Below are 21,569 nucleotides of genomic sequence, written 5' to 3'. Positions count from 1 at the left end.
GGAGGACTTAAATCATGGGCTTGCATCTGTATTTTCACAAGTTTTACAGTATTTGCTACCAAAAAAAGCCCTCCCCCGTGGCCATTCACACTACACCCAAGTAATTATGTAAAAGATAGTTTCTGTTTTCATTTTCTACAATAGAAATTCCTGTTTTGTGTTGTTTTGCAATGATTCCACAGTAAGAAACATGAAAGAAAAAGAAAGATTTTTTGTGAATTAAAATAAACGTCCTGTTTCATAATTACAGGATGGTCTGGGCGATGAGCTACCAGATCTTTTTCTGGTTTTTACAATTTAAGCTGAATGAATCAGGCTGACAGATGTCTTTGATTTACTACAGGCACATTTCTTTATTGTGTAGAAAAAGTGAGATGAGCTGTTGAAACTGCAACTTGAAACTTTTTCTTATCTGAGGGATTTAATGTTAAACTTCTTTACACTGACAGAAAGAGAGAGCTTCACTCGTTTGGCCCACTTAAACTTTATGTGGCCCTTTATGTAAAATGACTTTAACATCCCTGCTTTAGCAAACGGCTTGTTGAGATTTAATGAAATATAATTATTATTATATAATATTATATAATAAAATCCTGGATTTGAATCCACCGGGAGTCTTTCTGTGTGGAGTCTGCATGTTCTCCCTGCACCTTGCACCTGCATGGCTTCCTCCCACAGTTCAAACACATGCCTGTTGGGTTAATCACCGATTCTGAATTGGCTGTAGGGTGTAAGAGTGAGCGTGTATTTTTCCATAAAGCATTGAATCTCATAAATGTAGTCTGAAGATCAATCTTGAACTAATTAGCTGATTTAAAAAAAAAAACTACTTTGAAACACGACCCAGGTAAATGGTTGGATCCCTCCTCTAATCACTTCCTGTAACCGTAGCTGTGATTTGATATCACTGGGACTAAACCTCTGACCAGGTCAAGAAAACCCCAGCTCCCTTATTGTCCTCCCTCTTCTGCTCTTAACTTTTATTTTTTTTAACCTCTGGGCAGAGGTGTCCTCCACAGCGCACTCTTCTTACGGCTCTGTTTCAGTTAAGTGTACGTAGGATATTGGAAAAGCCCTATGGAGTGTCATTAGTTCTGTTTTCTCCCATCAAACTCCTTCAGCTATTGTTGCTCCTGTTACTCTTTCCTTAGCAAAAGGTTTAAACCCGCTCCCCCCCTCAGAAGATGAGAACAGTTCCCGACCAATTCTGTCTGCAGCAATGACATCAGCCCCTCATCCTCCACTGAGGGAGAGTGGTAACAACTCTGACTTGCCATCTCTCTGCTATGAGCCATTTATTATCTGCAAAATGTTCTGCTACAGGCTCTTCTCAGTCTGAGATGCACAACACATTCATCTGTGCTCATCCCTCCAAATAAGGGATATGAGGGGTTAAACCCTTCAGCCTCCCGTCCAAGCTAAAACAGTGATAACAGCTGTTTAGTTCCTGCCTCTTAATCTGAGAGAACTGTAGCGTGTCATGCACAGATCCTTAGTAATGCTAAAGTAGTCTCATTTTTACCAGAAAGGACTTTAGAGTTACTGTTTTGAAGTGTTTGAGCTTTTAGCTAAGGCCGTCGAATATTTTGATTGAGACGACTGGAGAAAGTAACACCTATGAGTCAAGCATTCATGTGGCTCTTAGGGGGCATCAAAGTAACCCCTCACTCACTCAATCTGGAACCCCCGACTCAAGTCGGCACTGAAACGTAGGACCGCTAGCTTCAAAACTGAAGCATTAAATAGCTTCATGACCACAGACGATCACCTTCAAAACACAGCAAAAGCTGCACAGAGACACTGAGCTTAACTGTCAGGTTCACCAACTCTGTATTTATGCAGTGGAAGGAGTAGAGAAACTATATGACCCACAAGTGAACTTTGTAGATAACCACACCAGCTCTTACCAGTGTGGCGTTAGCCATAGCCATAATGAGACAGTGACAACAGTCACTAAAGCGTTACAACCCTGGGCAGTGATGCTCGAGAGCTCAGGACATTATTTTCATAACTAACGGCATCTGTACTGAGAGGACGATGGGTGCTAGCTGTAATCAGGAGCAAAATCTATAATCCAGCCATCCTGGATTCTGATTGGATAGACACCTCCTTCACACTTTAAAGTTACACTTGGATGAAAACCAGGGTTGCACTTAGTAACATCACAAGCACAGGACCTCGCAGAGATTGTCCTTATCCAGAGATTAGGACATCACCATACTGTCAGACAACAAACACGACACAGACACGTTGTTGTTTATCTATATTTTATCTTCGGTAACATGACGGCTGTTTTCGCACAGCCAGGATAAAAAGTAACGTCAGCAGATGTCCAGTTGCTTAACAAACTGTTCAGATGTTACAAACGTGGATAAGCCGACAAATGTACTCTTCAGTTATAGATTACGCATTGAGTGAAATGCTATGGTCAAAGGGTCTGTTTGTACAACTGAAACTTCACAGATAATCACTGGGTGATTTAAAGTGAATTTTTGCTGTGAAAGATGAACCATTATGTAAATCGGATATTTCATCCAAGCACTTCCTGTAACTTTAGCTTTATCCAAGGATGGCTACGCCCATGACCAGGTCAAGAAAACCCCAGGTCTCTGTATTGTTCTCACTCTTCTTCTTTTACCTTCTTTCCTCTGATGGCTCTCTGACCTCCAGGCAGAGATCATCACCACAGTTCAGTCAGCTCAAAGGCAACTGTTTCTTGAAAGAGTGGTGCGAGATGCAAAAATAAGCCTTCTGTGTGTGCTCTTTTTTGCTAAGTACCCAGAGAAAGCTAAAAAAATGTATTCTGCATGGACAGATATAACGCAAAGTCTGCCAGCCAACTTTACAAGCAACAAAGCAAGTCGCTGCTAAACTACCTACTCTGCAAGGTGTCCTCTGACATTTATCATGATGAACATGCTCTTTCCAGCCTTGTTTATCAATAACTAAAGGATCGACAAATTCTCTAGATTGTCTCTCTTTTGGTAAAAGCGAGCAGCTCTTGTTGTGCTACTACAAAAGTTATCCCTCAATTACTAAACCAATCAGAAATGTTCAGCTGTGAATCAAACCCTTTTGTAGATCTGAAATGTTCTCAAGCAGGAACTTTTGAGGATAAAATCATTTCCTTGAAACATATTTATGAAAGCTTGGAGAACTATTACCATGTAATGATTCCGCATTCAGTTATTTCTGAGTGGTTTTGTACTGGTGAAACCTGCTGTGCTGCAAAGACAGCACAAACAACCAGTTTGTGGTGATTATTTTACTTAAGAAATTCAGCACCAACATGTCTGTCCAGAACAGTTAACGGACTAATCCTGTTTGCGGAAGTAGATTTTGAGGAAAATGCTGTGCTGTGTGTGAAAAAACCACATTATCAGGAGTTGAAACCTCTGAAGTCTAGTAGCAGGATTATACATATGTGTTAAATCTGCTCTGTAGATACGTAGCAGAATATGCAAGTTGTGTCTTCATTAAATTAAAAAAATTCTTTCTCCAAAATACAGTTAGATAGGTCACCTGTTCACTGGTTGCTGACAGTTTATTTACTCTCAACTCAACTAAAGCATTGGTACACTTTTTATAATTGAAAGATATCTGCATTGATTTTATTGCCACTTTAATTAACCATACTTTTTTTTTGCCTAAATCAACATGCAAGTAGGACTTCAAATATAAATCGTAGTGTCAGACTGTCCAAACTCTTAATTCCACTATCTACCCCAGCCACCACCACTTAGCTTCTTACACTGTGTACTCTTGTGTTCACCTCCTAGATATAGTTAATAATATGTAGTGCTTCCACTGAACAGCACTGAAGATTAGTGTTCAAAGGGATCATTTATATTTCATTCTTTGACCACATGAACGCTGTCAACCACGATAAGGAGACAGTTATTTCAAAACTCGGATTATCTGTCTGTGTAGACTGATTTCACAACATTTAAATGTGAAAAAGTCTTTTTTCCCCTCTTTGTAATTAGACTGTGCCTTTGAGATGTGATATTGTGCAACTGCCTTCCTTCTGTGAGCGTGGCGGAACTGTCGAGTGTGTAAACAGGTGACTTCCACTCACTGCGAAGGCTGGATCAACACTCCTCTTCCCCCCTTTCCCCTCTCTCCCTCTGCCTTTGTGCTGTTCAACCTTTGACCCACGAGTAACCCCTCCACCCCCCCAGTGCGGTGACACCGCTGAACCCTCCATCCTCTCCTCCTATCCTGCTCGCCTCCCTCCCTTCCCTCTTCTGTCCCCCAAACCTGCTCGTACACTAATGCTGTTATCGTGCTTCATTTCACTGCTTGTTTCCTAAATCCTCCTCTTGCGCCCTTTCGGGTTAAACGAGTGAGGTCGGAGAAATGTTATAAGACAGGTTCACAAACGTATGTATGATGCTTTGTCTTCTGTATTTGTCCATATTAGCAGTGGCATAACCGGTTTCTAATGTAAGGGACGTAGGACAAACCCTACGTTTGTCCTAACAGACAGTTAAACTTCAGGTGCTTTCGTAGAGGAGCTGCAGAGATTACAAAACAAAAGTAAAGTGCATAAGCTCATGTTGGAATCATTATGAAACAGACTTGGGGAAAAAATGCCAAGGTATCCTTTTAGCTTGTTCACAGACACACACACACCAAGTTTCTTGTTGCATGTACTCAAACAGACTCTTCTCTGCATACCTGTTGCTACACACAATGGGTTAGTTGTCTGGACAGCAGGCCAAGAGGCAAGGTGTGTGTGTGTGCAGAGGGTGGTTTGATACTGGCAGGGAGGGCGAGTAAATGTGGATGTTGTTGAGGGGTGTGTTTTGTGTGTAAGTGAGTCTGTTGCAGGGAAAGAAGCTACACACGGCTCTGCACTGGATCTCCTGATAAGGCCAAACGCAGACACACAGGGCTGAATTTCCATCACTTAAGAGGACAGTAAAGTCATTTACATATATGTTAAGAACAGATAATTTAACCACTACTTTCCGGTATTCTTCAAATCTAAACCACGACCACAAACATGTGCACACGCAGACTCACACTGTGCCAGAATGGAATGTTCCGTAGGTTGAATCTGAACTGATGCACAAAACTGACAAAGTATCCACACTGAAGCACTCTCACACACACACACACACACACACACACACACACACACACACACACACACACACACACACACTCTTTATATGCAGACAGTCGGGCTCTTTCTCTCTCTGATCTTCCCTCTCTCTTATGTTCCCACACCCCCCCTTCTTCCCTCCCCTTTGTTGTATTAGGGGTTTCAGTACGGGAGCAGGTGAACAGGTGGAATTCACACTGCTTTAGTTTCTCAGGGTGATGTCTTTGTATTTTTCACGTCATTAAGCCTCTGTTTCGGGGCGGTGTGCATGACACTGTTTAGCAGAACAGCTATTGTGCGTTAGCTGTCGAGAACAGCGATGAATTCCATCCGCTTTTCATTCTGTTCATTCTGTTCTTATCTGCCTACCTTCCCTTCTCACTTTACCGAGTGTGTGTGTTTTCATTTCTTTAGGTGTGCTAGCTAGAGATTGTTCAGTCTTTCCAGGAAGTAAGGGATGATGCCAAAAGACAAAAGATGCATTACTTGTATGCTAAAGCATGACATACAGTATATTTATGGAAGTGGACTGATTATAGGTGATGCTCCATTCATAAAGACATGTGATGCTTACTACTGCTGGTATATGATAAGACAACCAATCAGAGGCTCTGACTGTTAACCACGCGTTTGTACTACAGTGAACATATCAAAATTGCTGCCCTGTTAATGCAAATATTCACAAAGTTAACTGGTGACTGCTGACGATTACCAGGGCAAACATTTTGACGCTGAACTGCTGTTTGAGCAGCCATTAAAAACGCTGCGTCACGTTTGGAAAACGGTTCCAGAATAAAAGGTTTGCTGACATCCTTGACATTGAATGTCTGTGCGCTCAGTGTCCTTCACAAACACTGGCCGGTTGTCCTTACTGGACTTCTTTTTCTTTTTTTCTTTTTAGGAAAGTGCATCTAGTTTCGCAAGATTTCTTTTATCAGTTAGAATTATTTGCAGTAAGTGCTGTGTGTCCTTTATTGTGGTTTAATTTAAAAGTCTTGAGCCTCCTCTCATTTCTTTACACTACAAAATGGGTAAGAAGACATTCAGAATGACAATTCTTCTTCAGTCTACAACACAGACTGAAATCTCTTAGGGAAGCTTTCTTGTCATTTCTTTAGGAGCAGTTCTCCAGGCTTCTTGAAGGACATTCAAAGCTCTCTTTGTTCTTGCTGTCTGGATGATCCCGCACAGTAGATGTGTAGGGCCAGACACATCACTCGGGTCCTTTGTCAGGATTGGATTTTTTTTCCTTCTTCATAAGGACATGACTTTTAGATACTGTTCATCTGTTGTGGATAGCTTTTAGGCCTGCCACTTCTTCTTTCGTCTTCCCTTTGTCTTTGTTTCCTCAAATTTTTAAGGACATGCTCTGCAGCATGCTGAGATATGCCAAGTTTCCAGCTAACAGCTTTGAGAATCATCTTGGTAGTGCAAATATACGATTTTGTGTCTGTCAGGCTGTGATATATGTGGCATAGTTCATAGATTCAACAAAAGAAATGGGAACAAATGATGTGGTTTTGTACCAATGCTGGTAAAGCTAAGTAGTCTGTAGACGCAACACTGGTTCATCCCTTGAGTCAGGTGCCTTATTTATTTATGAATGAGTAATGTGTCAGGGCTGAGTGGCTCAACAAACAGAAAAAACATTCCTCTGAAGATGGTCAGGTACTGGGGACAGGGACAGGACTGGAAATTAGTGGGAAAAGGAGCCAATGTCCAAAGAAAATCACTGAAAGATCTTAAGGCCTTGCTCAAGACTGCTTTGAAATGTTCCAAGAAAGTCTGGCTCCTTAGAGGCAAAATGTAAGGAAATGAGGGGTGGCTTAAAACTTTTGCACAATACTGCGTGAATTTTAGCTGAAGTGGTGATTTAACAAGCGCAGCTTTAATCCTGTACAACTGGCCCATCTCCTCTGGTCTGTCTCTTATTTCACGCCCTTGCTGCTCATGCTCCGTCACATGATTGTTAGTTTTGTTTCTCGTGTTGGTGGAGGACACTCATCCACATTGACGTTACAGCGGTTGCTGGTTGTTGGCCAGATAATAGGTGGCTACAGTGCGGTTAACAGTCATAAGGATGACTATTTCTTTATTTCTGTGGTGTCCGCATGTTTTTGAGCTCCTTCAGGTCTTTTACTCATAGTTCTTTATCCTTCTTTCATGGTCTCCTTGACCTTGGCAGTGATTGTAGCAGCTAAGCACACAAACACACACACACTGCTGCTGCTCTTTCACTGGTTAGCGATAAGCCACATGACCAACGTGTCAGCTGACAAATTCTAGGCAAAAGGGAAAACTTCTTTCATCACAATGGAAGAAAAAAAAAAGATCAGGACTTTAACGTCCTGTGAGCGCGCGGTTGTGCGGTAGGAGGCCAAAAAGGCTTTCTTTTTGTGCTGAGTCATTTTTGTTCACGATAAGTGGGACATGCAGATTGGCTGACAGCAGTTACAGGATGCGAGGTGACCCTTTGAATGAGGAAGTGTTAGACTGAGTAGAACCAGACTTTTCCTGTTTGGCTTCAGTGCAGTCTTATTATCTGAGCATTTTTAAGCTGAACAGCATTTTTCCCCCCTCTTTATGCTGGACAGGTTTAATCTTTCTCTCTCCGTGCACGCTACAAGCTTTGTGCAATCACATATATGCAAGTGTTTGACACCCTGTGCTGTTTGCTCCCTCTGTTGGGGTGATGATGACGAGAATGCTGAAGTGAAACCGTTCCCATCCAGTTATGATTCGCTACATTTCACAAGGACACTTGTGTCCTACAAAAGGCATGGGTGACAAAATACTTAGTAATACAAAATACTTAATGGTGTGATACTGACCCTAAAATAGAGCATGTTGCAAAACTGTATGTGATAAAGGAGAAGGAGGACTGGAGATGCTGTTTTTGTTTTTTGCATTTTTGTGTATATTTTTGTTTCTGTTTTGGTTTTAGATTTTTAGTAGATCTTATCTACTGTATGTGAAGCAATACTGGATAGTTTTACTGGTACTTTTTACTACTACTAAACATTTTATATTTTACAGTTATTAGGTCAGAGCTGACTGGTACATGCTGACAGATAAACATGGATAACATCACACTGAAACCCCAGAGTCTGTCTTTATTTTTATTTTTTTATTTTTAAAGCGGGTTGAGTTGCTGCCTCTGACAGTGGGGTGATCTGCTGCCTGGTGGAAATCTTTTCATGAGAAACGGACACCTTGCGGTGCTGAGACACATGTCAGGGCATTTCTGTAATGTTTATGCATTAACTGTAGTAAAGACACTGAAGTTTACATTCAACACAAAACCTAAACGCCACCCCAACGAGATCTCGTTGCAAACCCGCTGATGATGTTTGACTTTATACGTGAATTTCAAACGCTCTAAAATGCAGCGCTGATCATACTTCTCAAATTGAATGCAGCAGATACTTTTAAATGATTTTGCAGAAGTTTTTATGATCGATTCATTAAACGGAATAATTGTTCTTAAAGGTTAGCAAAGGCAAATGGAAATGTGCACAGGCTGTATCATATCAGCATATGTTTGAGCATCTGGAGTGTTTGCACTGGTCTGAAGTCAATGCCAGTATCTAAACCTTAACATTTAAATATCTGGTGGTATGACTTAGTTTCATGTGCAAGTTATTGAAAGCTGGAGGTGCGGACAGAAGCAGAAAGAGCAGCGCAGGTGTCAATGATAATGGATATAGCACTGATTCAGTCAGATTCAGTCAGGGTTGCAAAGTGGTGTGTATATGTGCACTGACTGTATGAGATTTTCAGTTTGGATGTTTGCACAGGTATCACCTGAGCCATCAGCTCATGAGGGCTGGCATTGTCCTGCCTGAACGAACGTCATGCTCAATTAACACTGACTTTATTTGAAAAAAACGTTACAGAACGCACAGACCGGTTAACCTTGAGCTGAGAAAAGTCAGATGTACATTAAAATAAAACTGCCAATAAAACTGTTTAAATTCTTGTTTTCTGTGTGTAACCACATTTACACAGTAAACTTCCAGCTCAGTGATATCAGCTGATGTTGGTCTTTTGGGGTGTTGAATTTTTGGTATCTGCTGCTCTCACTTTGATTTAGAAACAAGACATCTGGCTTTTCTACAGACTTGAACATCACACTGTCCGTTGGAAAAGTCGTTTGTGTACTGCTTCCAATGGTTCATGTCAGACCTGCAGGGCCGGTCCCATATCTCTTTCTCTCTGTTTGTGTCTCCTCTTCATTCGGCTGTGACTCTTTGCTTGTATTGCATTTCATTCACGCTGTTTTGCACTTTTATTTGAGAGACCCTGTTCTTGCTGTTGGTTTAAACCGTAGTAGCTTCCCACTTTAGCTTTTGGAGGAAGTGATTCTTACTTAGGGACAATTGGTGCCGGCCATGATTTTTCAAATTCATATATCTATTAACTATAGCTCCTCTTGTAGAGATAGTTGAAAAAAATATACAACCTTAATTAATGATCTCTAAACCTACTTATGTTTTGTTCTTATTTAAATTTTTAAAAGATTATTTGTGTATTTGAGTTATTAGAGATAATATTATCATAGTATAAATATCGCCTGGGTCATGAATCGTTGATGTGAGATCAGGAAGGCACCTTAGAGATGCTTACTTAAAGTTTGAGAGGCAGTGCGTGAGCCATAAAGTCATCTTGGTGTTTGAGTCACGCGCTCTCCTACTTTAAAATAAATTTATGACTCTGTATAGCCATCACAGCAACCCTTTTACACCCCACTGGAGAGAGAATAGATTTCTCCATTTTAAACTTTGAACTGGGTATCTGCATATAATGAGAGTGTGTACTGCCAAAAGAACCAGTGATTGCCTGTCCTTCATTAACAGAGCCACTGGTTAATGTGTCACTTGTACAATGGCACTAACACACACACACACATGCACAAACCTCCCCCTGTAGTAACTGTATCCCATCTGATAAGATTATAGGGCACTGTTCTCTTTACGTGTTATGTAGTTATGTAAATTGTCAGTTCTTATTCTCTGTCACCTTCCTCGTGTTTTTGGTAAATATGACTGGAATGTGACTGCTTTGCTTTGATTTCCATTTACTTTGTCTTTAATATGTTACCACCAAAGTGACTTTCAGTTCATATTTAATTCAACATGAACAAAAGAGTCAGGTGAAACTTAATCATGATACTCGCTGGGAGTGGCCAGAAAAATGTCATTGTGCACACACTGTGGCAAAACCAGAAATATCTAACAGACTTTTTGTAATACTGACTTGATTGAACCTGAGCTATAAATCAAGGATATATCACTTTGACAAAGGGTTTGTGTCTTTCAATACAACTGAAAATGCCTCCAGCCTAAAGTAATCTCTTCTGATTTACAGTACCGCACTAGGTTAATAATCTGTACAGACCTTTGACTGAAATACGCCTGAAGATATAGAAAAAGGGAACACTGTTAAACCCCTTAGCTAAAGGTCTGCATGCCACTCACAGCTTGATTGACTGAAGTAGCTGTCAGGTGCACAGAAACTGTATCTTTGTCCAACAAATTACAAACATAGCTCTACTAGCTGGTGAAAAATATGGCAAACTTGTTTTTACCGGCGCAAAAACACACACACAAAAAACATTTTTTGGTGAATTTTCCACAAACCGCCTTGAGACTGGACTAGGGTTGCCAACCGTCCCTTAAAATACGGAATCGTCCCGTATTTAGAAACAAAAGTACACGTCCCGTATTGAGCTAATAAGGGACGCACTTTGTCCCGTAATACAGTGAGAATCAAAAGTAGTCTATAAATGTTTATGGAATTAACGCTTTGTTTGAAAACATAATTCCCAGCCCCTCTCCTGCTTTGTGACCAATGAGCTGACAGCACACTTATGACAATTCGAGTATGACAATTCAGATTACCGCTCATCTCATTGGTCGAGGAAAGGTCGCTTACGGAGAAAATACCGGAAGACAACAGATGACCACAACAAGAAGCATGGCCAACAGGGGAACAAACGCCGACACGGCGGTGCAAGTCTCGGACGACAGTACACCTAAAGCTGGGCAAACACTGTGCGATTTTTTCAGTCACGTTATTCAGCTCCTGCTCAAACTGCACGATTGACTCGCAGGGGTTAGAAGTTGGTAGGTCACGATGCAGGGTCTCACACTATACCGCCCGATGCTCTGATGCGACCTGAGTGCTCACACTGTGCCTCCATAAAATGAAGGTTATAACAGAAAATCTGTCGCGCTCTCTCTCTCTCCGTCTTACAATCACACAGACACACCACCACCATCAACTTTGCTAAATTGCTAATGAAAAACACTCATCAGGCAGCTGTGATTGAGCAGCAGAGTAAATCCAACTATTTTCACGGTTGTTGTGGTCGTGATAATTTTGTGATGCCACATCGAAAAGGCTCGGATGAGCTTTCCAAAGTTCTACAAGTTGTGCCTCCATCGCTTGTGTCCAGATCACACGCTGCACAGCCGTGCTGCGCCGTCTTTTTCACCGACGTTTACGTGTTTGCACGTGAGCAGTGTGAGCGGCTGTGGTGACACCCTCACGAGCGATTGATGATCGGGAGCTGGTCGTGAGGTGTTAATCACTTCTCGTTACCCCACGTATACTACACGACGCACGATGAAGGCCAAAATCGGTCCGATCACTCAAAAATCGGCTCAAAATGGGCCTAAAACCGCACAGTGTGAGCCCAGCGTTAGAGCAGCAATGTTTGTTCCCCTCAGAGAAAGGGAAGAATGGGAAAAGGAAAACACCTGGCTGGAAAAAGTTAATATGGGCATGTGCAGTGAATATCAGCGCTATGTGGCCAGAAGTGTGATAATATAATTTATTTTGTGTAATAAACAACTGCAAGGATAGATGATTACAACAAATAGATGACTAATACATAAAAGTAATACATAGATGAATAATGATGATGAGTTAAGATGCGTAATCATAGGAACAAGCGGGTTTACAAACAGGAGCAGCTGATTAGCATTAGAAAAGCTGAAATAATACCTCAACTGAAGCCAATTGTACTAAATGCACTAAATGTGCACTGTTACAAGAATATTTTTCTTTCTATTGTTTTCTATTATTTTAAGTTAAGCAGGACAGAGTGCTTTTAAAGAAAGATTTACTTATATTCTCAAAAGTTAAGCATGACAGGCTTCTGTTTAAGAAGGAGACCTGTTTTATGTGTTAATGTTGTCATTTTGAGCTAAAAATAAATGGCTAAATGATCATTTGTTTCACATGTGTTTATATCACAAAGAATACACATCTACTTAAATCAACTTCAAGTCAAATGGTTAAAAAAATAATTTCACACACAAAAAAAGAGCTAGAAAATTCACCACACTGGGAAGGGTGAAGACAACTGGGTCGCCCGGCCCTGGCCACGAGGTGTCCCTTATTTATTTTTCAGGGAGTTGGCAACCCTAGACTGGACTGAAGCTCCGTGACTGCTGCTAACTGCTCCCAATAGTGAGGACTGATTAAAATAAACAAAGTTAGCTTGTTTGTCCAAGCTAACATGCTGAGCTTAGCTTAAATGATTTAGCTTAACTTCTGATAGCTTAACTTGGCTTAACTTGAAAGTTAGCTTGTTGAGATATTTAATTACATTTACATTTAATGTAAACATTTAATTAGCAATGATAATTAAAAATAAAATAAACCTGTCAATCACTAAAGTATATGTTAGCGTGTGAAAGAAATTTAGCTCACAAAGCCACAGAAAGGCCTCTAGCCTCACGTTTTTATTTTTAATGAGAGGCGTTCCCTCACTTTTTAGTTGTTTCTAGCTCTGCCAGTCTGTTACATTTATTAAAAACTGGTGTTTAAACATCATCTGATTTTGATATATTTCACATATTTATTTTCTATCTGTGGTTTTGGAACGAGCTGATGTGATCAGCGAGATCTTTTGTTGGTTTTTTGTTGCCTAACAAGAAGAAAGAAGAGCTTTTATTGTGTGAGTGCTAGAGTGTGTTTATCTGTTTCACAAAGGTCTGTAGGTAGAATAAACATTCGCTGATTGCTTTGTTTTGGGACTGTGAAAGTTTGTTGTCCTCTTAGACAAAAAGGCTGGCATTTGGAAAATTTTCCTGCAAATTCCAGTAATTACTTCCTCGATCATCATTCTACTCCACGTCAGGTTTTTTTGGTTTTATTCATTTAATGTAATCAGGAGTGTATTGTTCTGAATCCCACGCAAGCTCATGACTTTTCTCTGATGTCAGTCACACCCTTTGCCCTTTCATCCCTTGCATTCCCTTTCCTCTGACTCCTTATCTGCTTAGCAAGAGAGAGAGCGAGAGATTGAAGGAGGGAGAAAAGGTGGGTGAGGGAGGGGGTTACCTGCCCTAAGTGGCCCCACCTCTCTCCTCTGGCCATTGAGAATGAGTAAACACTAAACCACCTTTGCCTACCTCGGCACTCAAACACACAGACTCAGGCACTCAAGGAGACTGGCTAAACTCCTGCAGCCTGTCAACACCAAAGGAGTGTGAATGGACGCAGGGAGAGAGTTTTAGATAGGTGTGAAAAGATACCCCGTCAACACAGACTGCATCTCCTCGGCCTGATCGACAACATCTGAGTCTGGAAAACAGGTAACATCTTAAAACTGACCCCCAAGGTTGTTTCTGTCTGTTTTAAAAATCTAATTTGCTTGAGTCTCCTTAAAGCATGCTCGTTACAGACGGGTATCTTCATGAAAGACGACCTCAATAATTTCTAGAAGCCTTTGCCTCAAAGACGTTCCTAACAGGACAGCTTCTGATGGAGACGTTTCTGGTTAGACAGCTGTTTGCGTTTCGATTTAAATAGAAATCCGTCAAGTTTTGCTTGATCATTTTACCAGAGGGGCCTGTTTCACCACTTTATCACAGTCAAACTGATTGGTTTAAGTGCCTTTGCTGTCTTTATTCCAATCAGAGGTTGGAATGGAGATCAAGGTATCCCTACAGTGGAACCAGTGGAACCAGTGGAGTGGCATGGCACACCACTGTGTGTGTGTGTGTGTGTGTGTTCAGGGTGGGGGATAAAAATGCTTCAGTGGCTACACAGAGAAGCTGGTATTATTACCCATAGACTTCCGGGTTCTTCATCATATAATGCGTGGACTTTTACCCCAGTGAGGTGAGGTGTTTGCTTTGTGTGTGTGTGTGCATAAGAGAGAGACATGCTGCTTCATTCATTCACTGAGGGTATACTCTGTGCTAAAAGTACTACCAGAAATGACAATAACAGAAGTTTGGTTGATGAATGGGTTCACTTTGTGATGGAAAAGCTAAAAAAACAGCTGTTTGTAATGACATCGCTGTTGTTTCCGTCTTCTGTAAGCGTGCTGTTGTGGGAGAATTGACTCTCTCGGTGAGTTTGGGTAGGCCCAAGAGTACGTGAAGATTAGCTCATTTTTAAGTGTGTGAAGTATGTGTGAATGGGAAAAACACTGGGGAAAAAAAACAAAATCCCAAAATAAAGTCATGTTGCTCGGTGTCAAGCATGACCAAATACCTGTGCTAAACCTCAAACACACACTCACACACACTCTGAAGGAGCCCGTGTCACGAGTGTGACACCGCCAGCATCAGTAGTAATTGCTTGAAACAATGTCTGCTATGGCCTTGAGCGGGCTAGCTGATTAGCCGGAGGAATGTGTTTGTCTGAAGAGGCAAAGCTCCTTTCTGCGAGTGCTAAAGCAGCTCTTCTGATTAGTAATGACTTTGTTGCTGTATGAAGGATCTGTATATTGTGATACTTTATAACAAGACTTAGCTTTTCTTTGAGGATCTTTGTTATGTTGGGTTAGATTCTCATGCTGGACGCAAATCGTGCTGTTTTGAGTGACATTTGAGACAAATGTGAAGGTCCTGGAGGTGGAGGGGGGCTCTCGGAGTAAATGAGCTGGAATCTTTCCTCTGTAGTGGAGTTACTCCGAGCTGGAGGTGGTCACTTACGCACTCCGTCTGACCTGAAATTCTTCAGGCCAGTTTCACTTTGAAGGGCTTTCTAGCACTGAGGGAGGCCTGCACATTCGCGCCCCCCCCCCCCTCTTTTTTCGTTAACCTCCCTCGCTCTTCTCCATCTGGTCTATTCCTCCTCAGATCCCCACTCAGACTCTCTTCCCTTTTCTTCTAATCTTCCCCTTTTTCCTGCATCTCCTTGCCTCCTCTCTTTCATTCCTTCCTCCCCCTCCCTGCTGCTCGTCTTTGAGCTTGGGTGAACCAGAGGAATGAGGGTGACAGGTACATGGATGGGAGGAAGGAAAAGTGCAGAGAAGGAGGAGAAGGAGGCATAAGGGAGTGGACGCAGGGACAGAAGCAAAGCCTCTCAGGAGTTTAGCTAATGTAATATAAACATTTTAAGATAATGCAGATTTCTTTGTCTCAGCCTCACGACTGTTTTTTTTTTTTTTCTTCGTTTCTCTGTCGTCCTGTTGGCGTCAGCATGTTGACAGCTGAGCTGCGTCAACATGAGAACATCATGTGTCTTAAGAGGTCAGCCGCAGTGCTCACTTCTCTTTTGTCAAGTTGATTGTTTCCCTGTGCTGTGCTGTGGCTCAGATAATGCACCGTACAGCGGCCAGAGACACCACGATGCCTCCTTTGTATTTGGTGCCATTCTAATCAAAAGACACCATCCCGCTCGGCCTTGTCAAAGTTAAAAACAATATGTGTGCTGAAATCTGTGAGAGAGTTGAGTTGTGAGAGCCACCTGAAACTTGGAAGCAGTTTGACGTGATGAAAATCACACCAGGAAACGTTTTTTTTTAATGTATTTCTACAGCAGTTTCTGTGGCTGACAGGCCACACTGTTTTCCTGGAAGAAAACAGTGTGGTGCACTCCTACAGGTCGTATCACTCCGCAGAAATGAACAGCGGGACCTCTGGTCTTGTGACACGCTACTCATTTACTTATATAGACGGCGCATGTAATAATCAGTCAGCCTTTCTAGCTGAGATACTGATTACCAGGACTGTTTTATGGCTGATTTTTATTTCAGCTTATTCATTGTTTTGCCTATGTAACAGATTCCTGTGTGTGTGTGTGTCTTTTAATCCTGGCCTTAATAGGGAGCCAGCTTATCATAAATATCCTACAAAGTCTAAGACAGCTCTATTAGTTCTTTCTCTCCACTGATTACTGTGATTGATTTAGTTCTAAGTAATTGCTTTACTTAAACACAACGTCAGTTTCAGCCATGCAGTGTTACGTTTAAAAAGCAGTTTAGTCTGACATCAAAAACCAATCAGTGAATGCATGTATTTAACTGATCATACGTCCTCTCAGCAGATGAACATGAAAGTCCAGCAATGATCGTTCTTCGCTCATAAGAATTTATTTTCACTTAATTTTCTCTTAGTCAAAGTCGCAATATCCAAATTTCAAAAGATTTGTTTTCCCAAATCAGCTGCAGCTAAACAAATGTGATGGATGATTCTGTCATTTGGCTTTTCGCGGGAATCGTTGACTATCATAAAATATGCAGGATCGCAGATTTATTTCATAATTCTTTGTAAATCATTGTTTTCTGCGCTCCAAAACATGTCGTCTCACACGAATGACTGCGTGGTGTGAACGGTGCCTGAATAATGATTTAGTGAGCGTGTCCAATCATTGAGGAGACAGTCAGCGTTTTTCGGCCGTCTCTCAGTTCTTCCCGTGGAGTTAAACGATAAACTGTTGACTTGACCTCCTAAACGATTAACTGTGCAGTCACCAGAACACCTGAAATCTCTGAGGCGTGCCTGAGCTCTGATTGGCTCCCACTAATGAGTCACAGTTAATGATTTAATTTAGACCGACCCCCCTCGGCTTAGAAGAAACCCCGGTTTTACTTTACACTCAGCCCCCCGCACCTTCTACTTCTTCTTTTCTTTATGTACACACACACCTTTACATTCATACTTTGACCTGGGTATCTTTACAGACACTGTTTTGGTGTCATTTGTACTGAGCGAGCTCTTTCTGATGTGATTGTAAAGTAAATTCATAGACAGAAAAGCCCGTTTGTATCTCACTATCATTTAATCTTTAGTCTTTGTCCGTCCATTATTCTTTGGCCTTTATACTTCACACCCTGTCTTCTTGCCTGTTTACTCAGTCGTTAAAGAGTGAGGTCGGTTTCACTAGCAACTAAAACTTAGTGTGCTTTTCACCAGACTGTAACTCTCATGTCTCCCCAAACACTCTCTTTTCTCGCTCCTTTCAGAAGACACAGGGAACGTTTTTTTTCTTTGTTTTGAACAAAATCTGAAAGCGTGTGACTTTTTTTCTCCGTCCTCTCTCTCATATCTTGATCTGCTCTTTTGACTGCCCAGGTAGGTGTGTGCTGTTTGCTTAGGTTAAGCTGTGCTAGGAACACGTTCACCGTTGTTATGTACAAAAAAAACACACGTGAATGCCTGAATGCACACGCACACACTTGTATACAGTCACAGTTTTGTGCTGATATGACAGAAATCACTCCAGCGGTAGCTTCCAGTCAGAATTTTCAGATGTCCCTTCACTGCAGCACAAACATGAGGAAGTATTCAAACCCCAGTTTGAACGTTTCCTGAACATTTTTCCCTTTTCTGCAAATCTAAGCAGAAAACCCTCAAAACCCATTAAAACTCAATTTCCCATCATACTCCTCTCTGCATTACCTGCTTTCACTTGTCAGGGAACAAAGACTTGTTGACTTGTGTTTTTTTTTCTACAGCTGCGTTGGATCAGTGAAAACATATAGCTGTATTCCTAAATGCAGTAAAAGTACTATAAAGGTAAAAGTAGTGCAGAAGTACTCTGTTAGGTCTGCTTGGATATATGTAAGAATGTTTTTCTTTCTGTTGAACTAAACCACTATCTTTCACTAAAGGAAGTGCTAGAAAATGGGTTGCATATTCCCGGACAGCTGGGTGAATGGATGCTGGAAAGCTTGATCGTGCAGAGGGAGCTCCACCTAAAAGCTCCTTGTGATTGCTTTGGTGATCACTAGCAGATTTTTCAAACAAGCCGGCGCCTTCCAAGTAAACACCAGCCAAGTACTCAGTGAGTGGTAGTGAAACCATCAGCACCTTTCAGTTTTGCCACAGTCAGCGACTGTTTGCAGAGAAGTTGGCATTTTTCATGCCATCTGCTAGTAACCAGAGCAATCACAAAGAGGCTTTGGAGCAGGACTGTGCACCTCTTTGTGACCACTTTCACCTGACGATTGGCAGCAACCACTTGCCAACCGGTTTAGCAATATATTTTTCCCTAGTGACCAATGGTTGCCAGGTGGTTGCAAACAGGTCTCTAGGTCTGGGTGACCGAGGCCTTGGTTGTAATGTCACTTAGTGGCATGCTTCTCTTGGCTGGTGAACACTGACAGTTTATTTGTCTTTAAGTAAGCAGATAAATTAAAATTACTGGTTCAATCATGTCATTTGTACATGGAAAGTCTGAAAAGGAGATTACAGCATCAATTATATTTTCCACAGTGTCAGTATATGTGTGTGAAATATAAATACTGCTCTATGTATGAGTAAATTTTGTTAACGTGCTTGTGTGTGTATGAAATAACAGTAAAAGTAAAGATGAGATTCATCCACATGTACACACAGATACACACAAACTCAAGTACCTGTTTTAGCTCCACCCTCATCAGCTCTCATGCTTGCAGCTTTGGGTCAGTGTGTGTGTGTGTGTGTGTCTTAGTGTAGAGGAGGCTGGACTCTGTGCTCAGTGCCCTGCTGTACCTGTCTCTCATGGAGGTGGACTAACACTCCCAGAGCAGGCGGCCAAGCAGCGGAGCGCTGTGAAGCAACAGGGGTAGATATCCTCCTCTCTGACCACTCTCTGCTTCTACTTCCTCTTCTCTTTTCCACCACCATCCCTCTGCTACGATCTTTCTCAAGATTTCTACTCTGTTTTACTCTCACTTCCCCGTATCTCTAGCTCCCTTTGATTGGATAGGCGCTCGCTGTCCTTGAATGACAACTTTTTGTGACTTGAGACTATGCGTTGATTATTGTTGTTGCAGTTATCTCTACGGACCTGTCTTTGAAGGATGGTTTAAATAGTATTTGAGTTATTTAGGACTTACCTCAAACTTACCTTAACAGACCACATCTGTTGTTATCTGGCTGGTGTTTGTGTTGCATGTATAAAGCAGCAGGACTCAGGCTTATTTAAACGTTGGTGCTTCCACGATCCTGTTCTGCTGCCTTGCGACGCTGTTGTTAGGGGGCTGCTGGGGGGACTGTGAATCAATTTCCTCCACGTGTCTACATGAGTGTGTGGCTAAAGATGGCAGCCTTCTTAGGCCTATTTCATCAGTGCTCTGGCTCGCTGTACAGACCTCTGTACATGCATATTCCTCTGATAAGAGAAATCCTAAAGTCATAAATAATACAATATCCTTCCTTTTCATAGCTGACTACAGATTCATAATGTTATATGCTCACTTGCTCTTTTGAGAAAAAAGATGGATTTTGCAAGTCAATCTGTGTTTATGACGACCTGAAGAACTCTGTAAAAGCCTCTCTGTCCGCTCATAAAACAACTCAGTCCCCAGTAACACGCTGTTAATATGCAGAGAATCAGGTGCTTCTATCAATCATAAACGTAACGTAGCAAGCAATCTCACGGGAATAGCTCGGCTCTGTTAACTAAACAAATTCCCGCTCTTGAACTTCCTTCGCTTGTTCGCTTGCCAGTCGTTCTATCTTGCGCCGCTCTGAGTTCGTAACCTTTGACCAGGCGAACTCTGAGCTCTTAATGTCAAGGTAGATTATTTTTAACGAAGTAACTAGCTGTTCCTGTTATGCCCCAACAAAGAGGCTCAAATCTGAAGACGTGAGCCACACCTAAGTGGTCATAACTTTTCAAACTCCTTGTCTTTACTGGATGAGACACCATCTGTAAATCTTTATGCTCTCTGTGAATAAAGGCTGTGATTTGTGTTCACCTTGGTTAATTATCTACCTGTTTCAGCCTCAGGTTTCCTCCTCCTCCCCACTCTGCCTTTCTCTGTCACTTATACACATGCAGGATTGAATGCTGAAGATGTTCCCCAAGCTGCTTTTTGTCATTTAATACGCTGTGTTGTACATGTGCTACACAAAGGATCTCAAATTCACGCAAATTATTCTCATATTTTTACAACAGAGTTTCACTTCACTCCTGACACGGTCAGCACTGAGGAAGTTAGGAATGTCTAGGAAGTGGTGAAAAGCAGGAAGAATGATTTAAATTTGTTGTTTTTTTAATACTAACTGCTTCAGTGCACAAAGTGTCAAGCTCACTGTGTTACAAAGCTTCATTTTATCATCCAGCAGAACTCCCAGTGTGAATATTGTCCTCCTTTTGTCATCAGCCTGGTAAGATAAGGCTGATATGAGGTCGAGTCATGTTAGCACTTCACACGGTAGAAGGAACAGAGGGAGGGCAGACAAAGAAAACCACACTGAAGCAAAAAAATAGAAGAGATTAAAATGTCATGAGCTGCAGAGATGACGAATACGCTGCATAGTTTGTTTGCATGCCAAAACAAACTACTTTCATAAATGTTTTCAGTGGCAGCCCTAAAAAGGGACGTGAAGTGACAAAAAATACTGATAAAGTGCAACAAACCATGTAAGACATTTAGGGGTTTTTTGTCATAAAGGAACATTCCATCAATAATCATATTTACCGAGGGTGATTTTACGTCTGTCGTCTCCTTATAATTACTTTGCACTGATTAAAAACACAAGACTACATGCAAAGGAAGCTGTAAGGTAGTGGTTAGTGTGTCCAAGCATATAAAATACACTATCACAAGTTTTCACCACCTCATAAAATATGTACTGATATGTGCAACTATTTTAGGACACTTTTATTTTTCGTACATTAACACAGGTGTAATGTACCCACAAGGCATCTTTCTGATTAATTTTTATATCCCCCTTTTTTCTTAAAAAAATAATTTGTCTACAACTGGCAGAAGATTTTATTTCTTAAGGTGAAGGGTTAGGGTTGCCTTTGATACGGGTGCCAGTTTAGCTCAGTTGGATGAGCAGGCAACCATATGCCACAATACTGAAAGCGGCTGGCTGGAGTTCGGGTCTGACCCGTGGCCCTTTTTCCCTCTGCTTTCCTGTTGATCTTCACAGGAAAAAATATATTTAAACAAAAAAGTTGTCTTCTATAGACTAACATTAGCCTATAGAGGGGTCTTACTGAGGTCACACATACATTGCTGGACAGTTGTTCGCCACATTTGATGTGTTACAACTTGGTCAAACTTGGAAAAATGTGTATTCCCCACACGGTGAGTGGCTGTTAGCTGTCAGTAAGTCATACTGGTCAAAAACATGGTGCTGCACCAAAAAACCTAGTTGTGATTGCTTTGGTCTTTAGCAGATTGCAGCTACTTGTAGTTTTTGCATAGAGGACCCCAACCCCAAAGAGCTGCTAGCTGAGTGGTAGGAAAACTTGAAAAAGTGTGTCTCAA

At 41.5% G+C, this 21,569-nt stretch overlaps 1 protein-coding gene across 11 annotated transcripts in view; it reads left to right on the top strand.

Moving 5' to 3' along the window:
• rbm47 (RNA binding motif protein 47) overlaps positions 1 to 21,569 on the top strand; it is a 39,288-nt gene that overhangs the window by 5,338 nt on the left and 12,381 nt on the right. Inside the window, exon 1 of one of the 11 annotated variants that reach the window (XM_085276860.1) lies at positions 13,526 to 13,716. The exons of 9 other annotated variants lie outside the window; for them this stretch is intronic. The gene's annotated coding sequence lies outside the window, so the exon portion shown is untranslated. Of the gene's footprint in view, positions 1 to 13,525; positions 13,717 to 18,824; positions 18,905 to 21,569 lie in introns of those variants that run through there. One more of the 11 variants, XM_085276863.1, reaches the window with a different exon arrangement.

The sequence above is a fragment of the Mchenga conophoros genome, linkage group LG6 (assembly GCF_057382185.1).
Source record: "Mchenga conophoros isolate Kocher_MC1m ecotype Shallow Benthic linkage group LG6, M_conophoros_male_GT1.1, whole genome shotgun sequence".
NCBI classification, from domain to species: Eukaryota; Metazoa; Chordata; class Actinopteri; order Cichliformes; family Cichlidae; genus Mchenga; species Mchenga conophoros.
The sequence above is the reverse complement of the archived record's forward strand: the minus strand, read 5'-3'. Positions and strand labels throughout refer to the sequence as shown.